Source organism: Schistocerca cancellata, unplaced genomic scaffold (genome assembly GCF_023864275.1).
Source record: "Schistocerca cancellata isolate TAMUIC-IGC-003103 unplaced genomic scaffold, iqSchCanc2.1 HiC_scaffold_1140, whole genome shotgun sequence".
In the NCBI taxonomy this organism is placed as follows: domain Eukaryota; kingdom Metazoa; phylum Arthropoda; class Insecta; order Orthoptera; family Acrididae; genus Schistocerca; species Schistocerca cancellata.
Genome location: NW_026047139.1, coordinates 2060095 through 2074199, shown reverse-complemented (window position 1 = coordinate 2074199; position 14105 = coordinate 2060095).

Genomic DNA, 14105 nt, shown 5'->3' with positions numbered 1-14105 from the left:
TAGAGGTTTTAAATTCCCTTACACAGTCTTTACTTGCTGCAATTGTGCCTGGTGAATGATAGTGTGTTCTTCTGTTGAAATATTGGTGGCTATTGAGATCACCCTTCTGCAGGCCCGTAAATTATTTGAACAATTTATTATTTTCTTCTTGAATTAAGAGGCTATTCTGGGTATCAAATATCTTGCACATCAGGTGAATGGTGGTGGTATGTTTTTGAACCCAATACTTTGCATGTCTCATGTATCTTGGATGTCAGGTGTTCTCATTTTGTTAATGCCTGTTTCCAAAGCATCTCAGTATTTCTTCGGGATGTCACCCAGTCTGTGTGCCTTGTTTCAACTTAGGCTTTTCAGTCCTCTGTCAAATTATTCTTACAGTACAGCAGGTCTTGACACCTCATATTCCCTGTCATAGACATTGTTTTGTTGTTTCTTTCCTTTGTACACCTATCACTCTTGCCCTGTTTGCTCGCTTCTGATAGTTTTCTTAATATTCATACAGGTGCTTCTATTTTCTGCAAAGGCCTGTTAAATTTTCTTAATAGCAGCATTTATATTTCCCTTAGACACATGGTCTTCTTCTGTTTGGATTTTTAATCTGATCATTCCTGCTCATCATACTGCAGTTGCTGACAGTCCCATTTTTCAGATATCTGTATTCCCTTTTGCCTTCTTGATTTCCTGCATGTATGTATTTTGTTCTCTTGTATATTAATTTCAGTATCTCAAAACGAAAATTCATACTAGAAAACTTCTACATTATGTGAGGGGAACTTTATCCTCACAACAGAAAATAGACAGCCAAAGTAAAAAACACAACATTCACCAAATAGAAAAAGCTGTGCAGTTGAAGAGAAACTGAAACCGTACATGGGTCATTTTGGGTGTAATCGTAGATATTGTCCCTACCTTGCCTCCTCAGATTCTGATCATATTTGGCTTTGAGATGCCCACCTGTTGTAAGTAATTCCACAATTTCTTAACTACTGATATGCAATATACTTTTTCCACATGGTCACCATAAGCCATGATAGGTCTAAATTTTGTGACAAAGATGCAAAAGTTTTCATCGTTTATGAGGTGTGTGCAGGTGCATTTGTGCATGTGTTAGTGTTTGTTTTTAGTTATGCTGCATTCCTGGCACACTTGTTCAGCAAACTGAACAATAAGAGGTATACAAGTTTTAAGGTTTTTGATGTAGTTTTCGCCACACCAGAGACCCTCTAAGTTATCAAGAAATTTCATTGTAATGAAAAATGTAATAAATTCAGCTAGATGACATTTCCTGTAGTAAGACTGTCAGCAACATCAGAGACCTACAGTATAATAAAGATAAACTGAGTTCTCAAAGTTATGAGTGTATGTATTCTTCTGTTTACACCTGCCAGCAGCTTCAGCAATCTAGTAGCATGACGATGTCTCATTGGGTGTGTCAGTGTCACATTATCTTTTGTTTCTCCTACCTCATTGGGCAGTTGGAATTGTACATGACCACAATGGGCCAGTAATATGTTCATCATTCATTGATAATGTTAAATCCTCTATTAATTAGTACCAGACACATGTTCACTGATCATATACATAGCAGCTGTTTGAAGGTCGTGGCTGGCAGCAGTTGGAAACATGCTGTCATAGTCATGAAGACTACCGACTTGTGCCAATATGTATCCCCCTCTCTGCGGGTCTGGGGATTAGAATAGGCCCGAGGTATTCCTGCCTGTTGTAAGAGGCAACTAAAAGGAGTCTCTCACATTTTGGCCTTTATGTGATGGTCCCCTGTAGGGACTGACCTCCGTTTTTCAAAATTTTCCTGAACAGTGAGCCAATTGGGGGAGGCTGCCTTACATGGTGCATCATGTCTATTGTGCCTTGAGATCTTTAGCTCACTTTCTCGTCGTCCCACTGCAGTCCAGCTCGTTCTCCATCTCTTGGGCTAGGATGCCTTCCTGGGTGCGTTTTCCACCATGCGCTACGCAGTGTCACTTTTTGCGCCGACGATGACCGTGGATTTCTTTGCACCTCATATCCAGCACAGTAGCCAGACCATTGTGGTGGGGCTGCCATGTACCCTTTTGGTTGTAGACTCCCTGACAACATAGTGATCACTCTGCTGATGATGCCTGTGCTGTTAACTCCCGATGTATGCCAAGTAGTAGATGTCAGTCATCCTGGGACATCAGGACTCCTGCCAATGGCCATCCTGCCAGGTGGCCTTTGCTGCATTTGGGTGGCGCCTGTGGGGAGGGTCCCTGGTCGGAGTGGGTGGCATCAGGGTGGATGACGAGCGATGAAGCATACCACGTCATCATTTACTGGTGATCAAACACCAGCAATCTCTAAGCCCTCCAAGTCCCAGTACAATGCAAGAAATTGTGACCCTAAATCATTCCCCTCCCTGGCAACATCATGGGTGGAAAGCCAGGCTAAGGATGGCAGCAAACCTTATTCACCCTAGTACCTTGTACGTACAAGAACTGATGGGGACTCGATTGTTTTGATGAAGCCACAGTTTTTTGCAGAGTGTTAGGGGAGGTAGAGGGCTTGTCTAAAATGTCATCTGGGTCCGTCTTGATGAAAACAGCATCCTCTGCCCAGTCACAGGTATTACTCACTTGTAAAAGTTGGAGGATGTTTCTTACCATCATGCCACATACGAGCTCAAATGTGGTTCAAGGTATTATCTTCCACAGGGACCTTCTTTTGCAGTCTGACGACGAGCTGCACACCAATTTAGAGTGGCAAGGTGTTCATTTCATGCGGTGCATTCGTCAGGGTCCGAGGGATAATGAGGTTGCCACCGGTGCCTTCATCTTGGCCTTCGAGGGTGACACCTTACCCGAAAAGATCAAGGTGGTGATCTACCGCTGTGATGTCAACCCATACATCCCTCCCCGGTTGTGGTGCTTCAGGTGCTGGAAGTTGAGCCATATTTCTTCCCACTGTACTTCCAGCATCACATGTCGAGATTGTGGACTTCTATCACATCCCAATAATCAGTATGCCCCGCCTCCCATCTGTGTTCAACTGCGGAGAGCATCATTCACCTTGCTCGTCAGACTGCAGGATTTTACGGAAAGAGAGGAAAATCGTGGAATACAAGACCCTTGACCGACTGACCTACAGTGAGGCTAAGAGAAAATATGAGCACCTACATCCTGTGGCTATGACCTCCTCATACACCACCGCTACGAGAACAGTTGTGGCACCACCAGTTTTGCGAATTGCAGTCGGCTCTCAGAGCCAGAAGGCTACTCCTGCCCTCTTGATGGTGGGGGGTACTTGCTGCCTTGTTGCTCTCGCACCACCTACCTCGGGAGCACTCCCCTGAACCATTGGGGACACCAGTCCCCACTTTTCAGCTACACAAGCGCAAGTCTTCTTCAGCTCCTCTCTCTAGGAAGGGGTCCCTTGGGTCACTCCCTTCCCAGGTTTCTGCTAATGGGAAAGATGACGCCCGCCAGTGGCTGTAGTGCCCACAAGCAGCTTCATGATCATCCTCAGTCCCAGAGACGAAATCAGTGAAGCCCTCCCAGCCAGAGAAATCCAAGGAGAAGCGAGAAAAGTCCAAAAACAAGACCCCTAAGACCTAGGAAATTGCGGTAGCACCCACACCACCGTTATTGACGAGCTCTGCATCTCAGGATGGGGTGGAGATTCTGTCGTTTTCTGAGGACCTAGATCCCACCGGACACTCAGACACAATGGGTATAGACTGCTCAGGGAATAAGTTGGTGGCAGCAGGTGAACCTGAGGCGTAAACTGTCTCATTGAATGTTCCATGCCTTACCAGTCTCACGATGTCTTCCTCCAGTGAAATTGCAGCGGTTTTTTCCACTGCCTGACTGTCCCCCCCCCCCCCTCCCCCTACCTGCCGCGGAGGCTCACAGTCCTTCGTGAGTACATGTTTGGCGAGCACGGGGCCCCGAGCTATCCCAGCCTTCCTTCCTTTCCTGGGCTGTGTTTCATTTCCTTTCCCTTCCTTCCTGTCCTTGCTCCTTCCCCTTCCCCTTCGCCCTCTCCTCTCCATCTCTTGGTGTCCATTTTTATGTTGTCCCCGCTATCCTCCTGGTTATGTTGGCTTTGCAGTTTGGTTTTGTTGCATAATTACCTCATCCTTTTGGCATTCTCTGGTCCCCCTCTGGGGTTTGTCCTCCATTACTAAATTTCTCTTCCGTAGTGTGAGCCATTTGGGGAAGAGCACCTTACCTAGTGGCTCCGACGTGTGCCCTCCTAGTTCCTCTACCGTTTCCTTCATGTCATTGTCTAGCTAGGTTGTATAGCCAGCATGGTAGCCAGAACATGTGGTGGGATCGGGAGCACACTTCTGATACCTGAGCTGTGCCCTCCTCATGTAAGCCTAAGTGTGGTTGCTTGTCATTCTGCAGCATTGGAACTCCCGGCAATGGCCGCTGTGCGTGACGGCCCTTGCTGTGGCTGGGTGGTGCCTGTAGGGAGAGCCCGTGATTGGAATTGGTGGTATCAAAGTGAACGCTATGCGAATGATAAACATATGGGTCGATAAGTCAGGCCGTTTTTCTATGGCCGTCACTTTGCGTGGAAATGATTCTTTTAGTGCTGCTTCTTCTGCCCCTTTCGCCTTCCCTTCCATGGTTACCCCATGGGAGGAGGGTCAGGCTCACCAGCTAGGGGTGAAACCTTTGCCCTGCTATCTGGTTTGCTCCAGGACTGATGGGGATACTTTCACCAAAACGAAACCTTTATTTTTTGTGGAACACATTGATGAGAAGTTTGGTGAAGTGGACTCTGAGCAAGATGCAGTTGGGTCTGTTGTTGATCAAAGCTGCTTCAGCTGCCCAGTTTGCAGGGCTTCATTCCTGTAACCATCTTGACACAATTCCTGTGTCTATTACCTTCCACCAGTCTTTGATTATGGTTCAATGTGTAATTTTTCACAGGGACCTAACTTCAAACTGATAAGGAGCTTAGGGACAATCTCGATGGCGAGGTGTTCACTTTGTTCCGCTTGTTCAGATGGGTCTGAAGGACAATTGCATTGGTACTGATGCTTTTATCCTGGCCTTTGAAGGGGATACCCTCCCTGAGAAGGTCAAGATTATGGTTTATCAATGTGACATGAAGCTGTACATCCCATCAAATATGAGATGTTTAAGTGCTTCCGTTTTGGCCACATGTCTTCCCACTGTTACCAGGCCCCTTTCTGTGGTTACTGGACGTCCACTCCATGAGGGCATTCCTGCCCCCCCTCCTCCCCTCCCGTGTGTGTTAATTGTCATGGCACTCATTCTCCACGTTCACTGGATTGCCCAGTTTATAAGAAGGAAAAGAAGATACACGAGTATAAGTCCCTACACTGAGGCTCATAAGAAGTATGCAAGTCTTCATCCTGTGTCCATGACGTAAAGCTATGCTTTAGTTACATTGTCACCCCTTCCTCCCCCCAGTCCCACACCCCTCTCCTCCTCCCCTCCCCTCCCCTGAGACTCCCACACCCACCCCTCCGGGTGCCGCTCCCCCTCCCCAGCCATAGAAGTGTCCCATTACTTTGGCGTCTGCCGGTAAAGGGCGCCCCTTCCAGGATCCCCCCTCCCAGCACCTTCCAGGCCAGAGATCTGCTGCCACATGACGACCACAAGAACCATGGTCTGTTGATCCCTAGGTCGCCCATCTCTTTCTGTTCCAGATCTTGCTGCAGCTGGCTTCTTTTTGCCACACAGCCCTCCTCGATCTCAAACAGAAAAGAAGAAGAAACATAAGTCCCAAGACAAGGAGCCTCTGGCGTCGCCAGAGGTCCCATCCCCACATTTGCAACCTGACTCTGACTCTTACCTGTTGTTCATGGACGTCGCCCCCTCCTTGTTGGTGACAGGTGGTGACCCGGTGGCATGACTGGCTTTAGCCTGTTCACCTCCCATTTGAATCATCATTCAGTGGTTATCCAGTGGAATTGTAATGGATATTACCATCACCTTCCAGAGTTGAAATCCCTTATTTCGTCTTACTCTGCAACCTGTGTGGTTCTATAGGAATCTTATTTTACTGATGACCACTCACTGACCCTCTGTGGGTTCCATGCTATCTATCGAAATCGGGTCACCCTCCTGCGGGCCTCTGGTGGCATTTGTACGTTTGTACGTTGGTCTGTACGGGCATTGCTAGCACGTGGATCCCTCTTAAAACAACATTGGAAGCAGTTGATGTTAGGGTCCACCTGGACTCTGAGGTCACGGTTTGCAATCTTTATCTCCCTCCTGACAGGACTCTTACACCTGCTGCCTTAACTGCCCTTCTTCAGGAATTTCCTCCTCCCTTCCTCCTCCTTGGGGATTTTAATGCTCACCATCACTTGTGTGGCAGTGCATTTCCATCTTGTCGAGGTCTTCTGATAGACCACGACTTGTGCCTTCTTAATGATGGCTGCCCTACTCATCGCAGTGCCGGTCATGGTACCTTCTCTGCCATTGATCTTTCTCATTCTTCTCCCTCCCTCCTCCCTTCATTCCACTGGTCGCCACACGACGAACTTTGCGATGTCGGCGATGTCGGCACCAATGACTCCTGCCGTCTGGGTTCAGAGGTCATCCTCAGTTCGTACAGGCGGTTGGCGGAATTGGTGAAGGCGGAAAGCCTCGCTCGCGGAGTGGAATCAGAGCTAACTATTTGTAGTATCGTTCCCAGAACCGATCGCGGTCCTCTGGTTTGGAGCCGAGTGGAAGGCTTAAACCAGAGGCTCAGACGATTCTGCGGAGATCTGGGGTGCAAATTTCTCGACCTCCGCTATCGGGTGGAGAAATGTAGGGTCCCCCTGAATAGGTCAGGCGTGCACTACACGCCGGAAGCGGCTACAAGGGTAGCGGAGTACGTGTGGAGTGCACATGGGGGTTTCTTAGGTTAGAGAATCCCCTCCCTAGGCCCGACAAGACGCCTCCTGAGACGCGGCAAGATAGGAGTAGGCAAAATGCAACAGGGAATAACAATATTAATGTGCTAATAGTAAACTGCAGGAGCGTCTATAGAAAGGTCCCAGAACTGCTCTCATTAATAAACGATCACAACGCCCATATAGTACTAGGGACAGAAAGTTGGCTGAAACCAGACGTAAACAGTAACGAAATCCTAAACTCAGATTGGAATGTATACCGCAGAGACAGGCTAAACAGTGAAGGGGGAGGCGTGTTTATAGCGGTAAGAAGTGCAATAGTATCGAAGGAAATTGACGGAGATCCGAAATGTGAAATGATTTGGGTGAAGGTCGCGGTTAAAGCAGGCTCAGACATGGTAATTGGATGTCTCTATAGGCCCCCTGGCTCAGCAGCTGTTGTGGCTGAGCACCTGAAGGATAATTTGGAAAATATTTCGAGTAGATTTCCCCACCATGTTATAGTTATGGGCGGAGATTTTAATTTGCCAGATATAGACTGGGAGACTCAGACGTTCATAACGGGTGGCAGGGACAAAGAATCCAGTGAAATTTTTTTAAGTGCTTTATCTGAAAACTACCTTGAGCAGTTAAACAGAGAACCGACTCGTGGCGATAACATATTAGACCTTCTGATGACAAACAGACCCGAACTATTTGAAAAAGTTAACGCAGAAGAGGGAATCAGTGATCATAAAGCGGTTACGGCATCGATGATTTCAGCCGTAAATAGGAATATTAAAAAGGGTAGGAAGATTTTTCTGTTTAGAAAAAGTGACAAAAAGCAGATTTCAGAGTACCTGTTGGCTCAACACAAAAGTTTTGTCTCAAGTACTGATAGTGTTGAGGATCAGTGGACGAAGTTCAAAACCATCGTACAATATGCGTTAGATGAGTATGTGCCAAGCAAGATCGTAAGAGATGGAAAAGAGCCACCGTGGTTCAACAACCGAGTTAGAAAACTGCTGCGGAAGCAAAGGGAACTTAACAGCAAACATAAACATAGCCAAAGCCTTGCAGACAAACAAAAATTACGCGAAGCGAAATGTAGTGTGAAGAGAGCTATGCGAGAGGCGTTCAATGAATTCGAAAGTAAAGTTCTATGTACTGACTTGGCAGAAAATCCTAAGAAATTTTGGTCTTATGTCAAAGCGGTAGGTGGATCAAAACAAAATGTCCAGACACTCTGTGACCAAAATGGTACTGAAACAGAGGATGACAGACTAAAGGCCGAAATACTAAATGTCTTTTTCCAAAGTTGTTTCACAGAGGAAGATTGCACTGTAGTTCCTTCTCTAGATTGTCGCACAGATGACAAAATGGTAGATATCGAAATAGACGACAGAGGGATAGAGAAACAATTAAAATCGCTCAAAACAGGAAAGGCCTCTGGACCTGATGGGATACCAGTTAAATTTTACACAGAGTACGCGAAGGAACTTGCCCCCCTTCTTGCAGCGGTGTACCGTAGGTCTCTTGAAGAGCGTAGCGTTCTAAAGGATTGGAAAAGGGCACAGGTCATCCCCGTTTTCAAGAAGGGACGTCGAACAGATGTGCAGAACTATAGACCTATATCTCTAACGTCGATCAGTTGCAGAATTTTGGAACACGTATTGTGTTCGAGTATAATGACTTTTCTGGAGACTAGAAATCTACTCTGTAGGAATCAGCATGGGTTTCGAAAAAGACGGTCATGTGAAACCCAGCTCGCGCTATTCGTCCACGAGACTCAGAGGGCCATAGACACGGGTTCACAGGTAGATGCCGTGTTTCTTGACTTCCGCAAGGCGTTCGATACAGTTCCCCACAGTCGTTTATTGAACAAAGTAAGAGCATATGGACTATCAGACCAATTGTGTGATTGGATTGAGGAGTTCCTAGATAACAGGACGCAGCATGTCATTCTCAATGGAGAGAAGTCTTCCGAAGTAAGAGTGATTTCAGGTGTGCCGCAGGGGAGTGTCATAGGACCGTTGCTATTCACAATATACATAAATGACCTGGTGGATGACATCGGAAGTTCACTGAGGCTTTTTGCAGATGATGCTGTGGTGTATCGAGAGGTTGTAACAATGGAGGATTGTACTGAGATGCAGGAGGATCTGCAGAGAATTGACGCATGGTGCAGGGAATGGCAACTGAATCTCAATGTAGACAAGTGTAATGTGCTGCGAATACACAGAAAGATAGATCCTTTATCATTTAGCTACAAAATAGCAGGTCAGCAACTGGAAGCAGTTAATACCATAAATTATCTGGGAGTACGCATTAGGAGTGATTTAAAATGGAATGATCATATAATGTTGATTGTCGGTAAAGCAGATGCCAGACTGAGATTCATTGGAAGAATCCTAAGGAAATGCAATCCGAAAACAAAGGAAGTAGGTTACAGTACGCTTGTTCGCCCACTGCTTGAGTGCTGCTCAGCGGTGTGGGATCCGTGCCAGATAGGGTTGATACAAGACATAGAGAAGATCCAACGGAGAGCAGCGCGCTTCGTTACGGGATCATTTGGTAATCGCGAGAGCGTTACGGAGATGATAGATAAACTCCAGTGGAAGACTCTGCAGGAGAGACGCTCAGTAGCTCGGTACGGGCTTTTGTCAAAGTTTCGAGAACATACCTTCACCGAAGAGTCAAGCAGTATATTGCTCCCTCCTACGTATATCTCGCGAAGAGACCATGAGGATAAAATCAGAGAGATTAGAGCCCACACAGAGGCATACCGACAATCCTTCTTTCCACGAACAATACGAGACTGGAATAGAAGGGAGAACCGATAGAGGTACTGAAGGTACCCTCCGCCACACACCGTCAGGTGGCTTGCGGAGTATGGATGTAGACGTAGATGTAGATAGTGACCATTTCCCGTTCATTCTCTTGCTCCCTTCTGGTTCCCCTATGGACAGGTTACCTCGTTAGTGTCTCCAATGCGCCGATTGGCCTCTATACACTGCACAGGTCGTTCTTTCTCCCTCTTTGTCTGGTTGTATTGATGACGTCCTCTGTGACGTGTCTGATGCGATTGTTCGCGCCGCTAGCCTTGCTATCCCATGCTCATCCAGACTATTTCGCTGCTGGCAAGTACTGTGGTGGAGACCGGCCTTTGCAGTTGCCATCCATGATTGCTGTCGAGCTTTGCAACATCTTAAGAGGCACCCATCTGCTGTCAAGCTTATTACCTTCAAACGCCTTTGTGCCAAAGCCCATTACTTAACCAAGTGGAGCAAATGAGTGTGTTGGGAATGGTTTGTTTCTTCCCTCAGTTCTACTGTCCCTATGTCATGTGTATGGGCTACACTTCACTGTCTCCAATGTTGCCATCGGCAGTCTACCCTCCCAGGCCTTACCCTCCGAGATGGCCTTTGCATGGACCCGTTGATTCTTGCAGAACATCTTGCGACCCATTTTGCAACAGTATCAGCATCAACCTCCTATCCGGCTGCTTTCCTTCACCAGAAACAGCCGAAGCTTCTGCCTTATGTTTTACCCTTGTCAGTCAAAATCTTACAACTAACCTTTTACTGAATGTGAACTTCTTTCCGCACTTTCTTCTTCTGATGATACAGCCCATGGCCCAGACTCCATTCATAACCAATTGCTTCAACGTCTGTACTCCACAATGACAACATCTTCTCGGGTTTTTTTAACTGTATTTGGCTCCAGGGTGACTTTCCTTCTCAATGGAGCGATAGCATCGTGGTTCCTGTCCTTAAGCCTGGTAAGAACACCCTGTTCGTCGAAAGCTATGGGCCAATTAGTCTGACAAACGATGTTATCAAGTTACTTAAATGGAACGTAGCCTGTCGGCTCTATTGGACCGTCGAATCTCAGGATCTGTTGTCCCATTACCCATGTGGCTTTCGATTGGGACGGTCTCTGACCAATCATTTACTTCACTTGGAATCCACAGTTTGGCAGGCTTTTTCCCAGCGCCGCCATTTGGGTGCAGTATTTTTCGTCCTTCGCAATGCTTGGTGCCTTCACATCTTACTTACACCTCATGAGTGTGGTCTTCAGGGCCCACTCCCGATTTTTAACTGCCAGTTCCTGTTCCATCGGACGTTCAGGGTTCGGGTTGGTATTGTTTTTAGTTCGACACAGACTCAGGAGACTGGCATCCTACAGGGTTCCGTATTGAGTGTACTTCTTGTCCTCATTGCTATGGTTGGGCTTGTAGCATCAGTCGGTCCTTTAGTCACCCCTGCTGTGTATGTGGATGATTCGTGCATTTGGGTTAGTTCCTCTTCAATGGCCTCTGCAGAGCAGCAGCTCCAGGGAGGTATTTGGCGTGCCTCTGCAAGGATCCTCCCACACAGGCTTAAATTCTCTCCTTTAAAATCGCGGGTGGTCCACTCCTGTCGCCATACTATGATCCACTCCAATCCGGAGCTCTACCTCGATGCACAATGACTACCTTTTTCCCCACAGTTTCGTTTCCTGGGTCTTCTTTTCCACAAGCCCACTTGGCTACTCATATCGGACTTCTGAACGTAGGATGTTTCCAGAAACTCAACGTCTTCGCTTCCTTGCCCACACCTCTTGGGGTGCGGACCGCTCCACCCTTCTCCTCTTTTACCAGGTTTTAGTGCTGGTTCGGCTGCTCGTTCCAGGCTGGACCTCCTGGATCCAGTCCACCATTGTGGTATGTGTCTTGCCACTGGTGCCATCCCTACTAGCCCTGTTGATAGTCTCCTGGTTAAAGCTGGGATCACTCCCCTCCGCCCCCCCCCCTTTCTGTTCAGCAGTCCCAGGTTCTGGTTTCTAATGCAGTTGCTGTCCGTTCCTCTCCCACTTACCCTTCCTATTCTCTTCTGTTCCCAGACGAAGGATGTTTACCGGTTGGGCTCCACCTTGCATCTCTTTGCCGTGATTTTCAGCTTCCTTACTTGTCCTGACTCCCACGTTCCCTTCCCAACACCCCCATTTGGTTAGTTCCTCGGCCCTGGATTTAGATGGACCTCTGCCGAGGTGAGAAAGATTTCGTTCCCCTGATGGTGTTCCGTTGTTGTTTCCGCCAAATTTTATGGGAGTTTCAGTATGCTGTTGTTTTTTAACCCAATGGCTCTAAATTTGCTAACGTGGGATATGCCTTCACATCCTCTGTTGGCATGGAGAATCATCTCCTGAGAACTACATGTGGGGTGTTTACTGTGGAATTGATGGCAATTCCCAAGCCCTTACCTTTATTACATGGTTCCAACTCAACCACGTTTTGTTATATATGGACTCAATGTGTGGCCTTCAGGCTATTGGCCGGTGTTTTTCCTGCTATCCCTTGGTCTCGGCCATCCATGACTGTGTCGCTGATCTTCACCATGCTGCTTGTTCTGTTGACTCCCTCTGGGTCCTTGGCCATGTAGGTATCCCAGGTAATGAGCTTGCTGATCGTTTGGCTGGGTGAGCAGTCACTTAATCCCCTTCTCTGTAACCCCTCCTGCGGCAGATTGATGGCTGGAAAATATTTTAATCGTGGTTTTAATATTTTGACTAGAGTGATGTCGCTCAAATTTACTTTTAACCATATATATTTTTATGCAATTTAATTTGTAAAAATTGTTTGTTCTAATGCCTACCTGCTATTAATGTTCCTTCCTGTGATATTGTTAGGTAAGGTAACAGTTTCTTCTGAAAAAGGCGCCCCTAGTTGGCGTTGAAAACTAGTGCAAGAATTTTAAATTTTCTTTTCAACCGGTTGGCTGGAAATTTGTGACATTGTAATTTGTAGCTCTTTGTTCAAAACTATAAGACAAGTGTGATCTTTTTGTATGCTTCAGCATTTTACAAAATATGCTCAATATCTTAGTCATTGAAGCTTTGTGACAGCAGTGTTTGCAGATACCTGATACTTTGTAGCTGAGTTGTAGGAACTCTTAATGACATTTTATTTGACAATGATAGGGAAAAGGTATGAACACTGACAGACAGTAATACTCTTCTACAGACTATGTCTGAAAATCTGGTCTGTTAGTGTTCAGAGCATAGCCATATGTTACTACATAAACAGAGTGCAACATTTAGTCATTTCCGAAAGCTCTTCATCGATTGGTAGTACTGTCTTTTTTTTTTTTAGTGCACTATTTGGTTTCAAGTGAGTGTCGGAGAAGCACATGTTGTGATTAGCGCGCCCTCCCCTCTGCTGCCCCATTGTACGAAGTGTTAAAAGTTTAACAACGTCTTTGTATGTCTATGTCATCACAACTTCGACAATGAATGTAAAGATTTCAATATTTATTTGAAGGTTGATTTAATCAGAATTGTCGTGACACAAGTGGGTTGGAAGTTTGTTCAGCTGTTTACCTTTAAACTGCTACATAAAGAAGAGAGTTTTCTGGCAGCAACCCACTGCCTAATAAATATGTAGTACATATTTAGATATCATACTAAAATATAGACATAAAAATTTATACAAAAAAATCTGCTAGAACATACGTTTCATGGCTCACAATCAATCACCATTTTTGTGTTGTCTTTCGGATTTGCCACGCCAGGTGCAATTAAAAGACAAAACTGATTATATGTCAACCGTAAAAGATAAGCATATGCTGCCGTGGACTTCTGTGTAGATCTTCCTTAGAGCTGCAGCTTCCTACTTTACATTTTGTAGTAGCTCTGACCGCCTGTGCAACGCATTGTACTGTGTGTGTTCAAAGAGTAAGGTGACTTTATATTTTTATGAATAAATATTCATTAATTCATCAATATTCATGTTGTCCCCTTCAAAGTAATCCACCTCAGATACAATACGCTTCTGCCAACACTTCTTCCAATCCTCGAAGCAGTTCTCATAAACACTTTTTGGTAAACCTTAAGAACAACCAGCGACGCAGTTTTTATTTCCTCGATTGTTAAAAATCTTCGTCCTTTCATAGGAATCCTTAGTTTTGGGAACAGGAAAAAGTCGCAGGTGAATATGGTGGCTGAGGGATGATCGTTGTGATGCAAAAGTTATGAATTGTTTTCCCACAATTCCGGACGTTTTTAGTGTATTGCTTCTTGCAAACGGCGCATAACGTCAAGGTAATACTCCTTACTGACCGTATGACCTTCAGACAAATATTCATGATATACTGCGCCACATTAATTGAGAAAAAAAAAAAAAAAAAAAAAGGAACCAAACTTTGACATTTGATCGAATTTGGGGTGCTTTGTCTGTCTCGAGTATCCGCGATGCTTCCATTGGGATTATTGGGCATTGATTTCGACG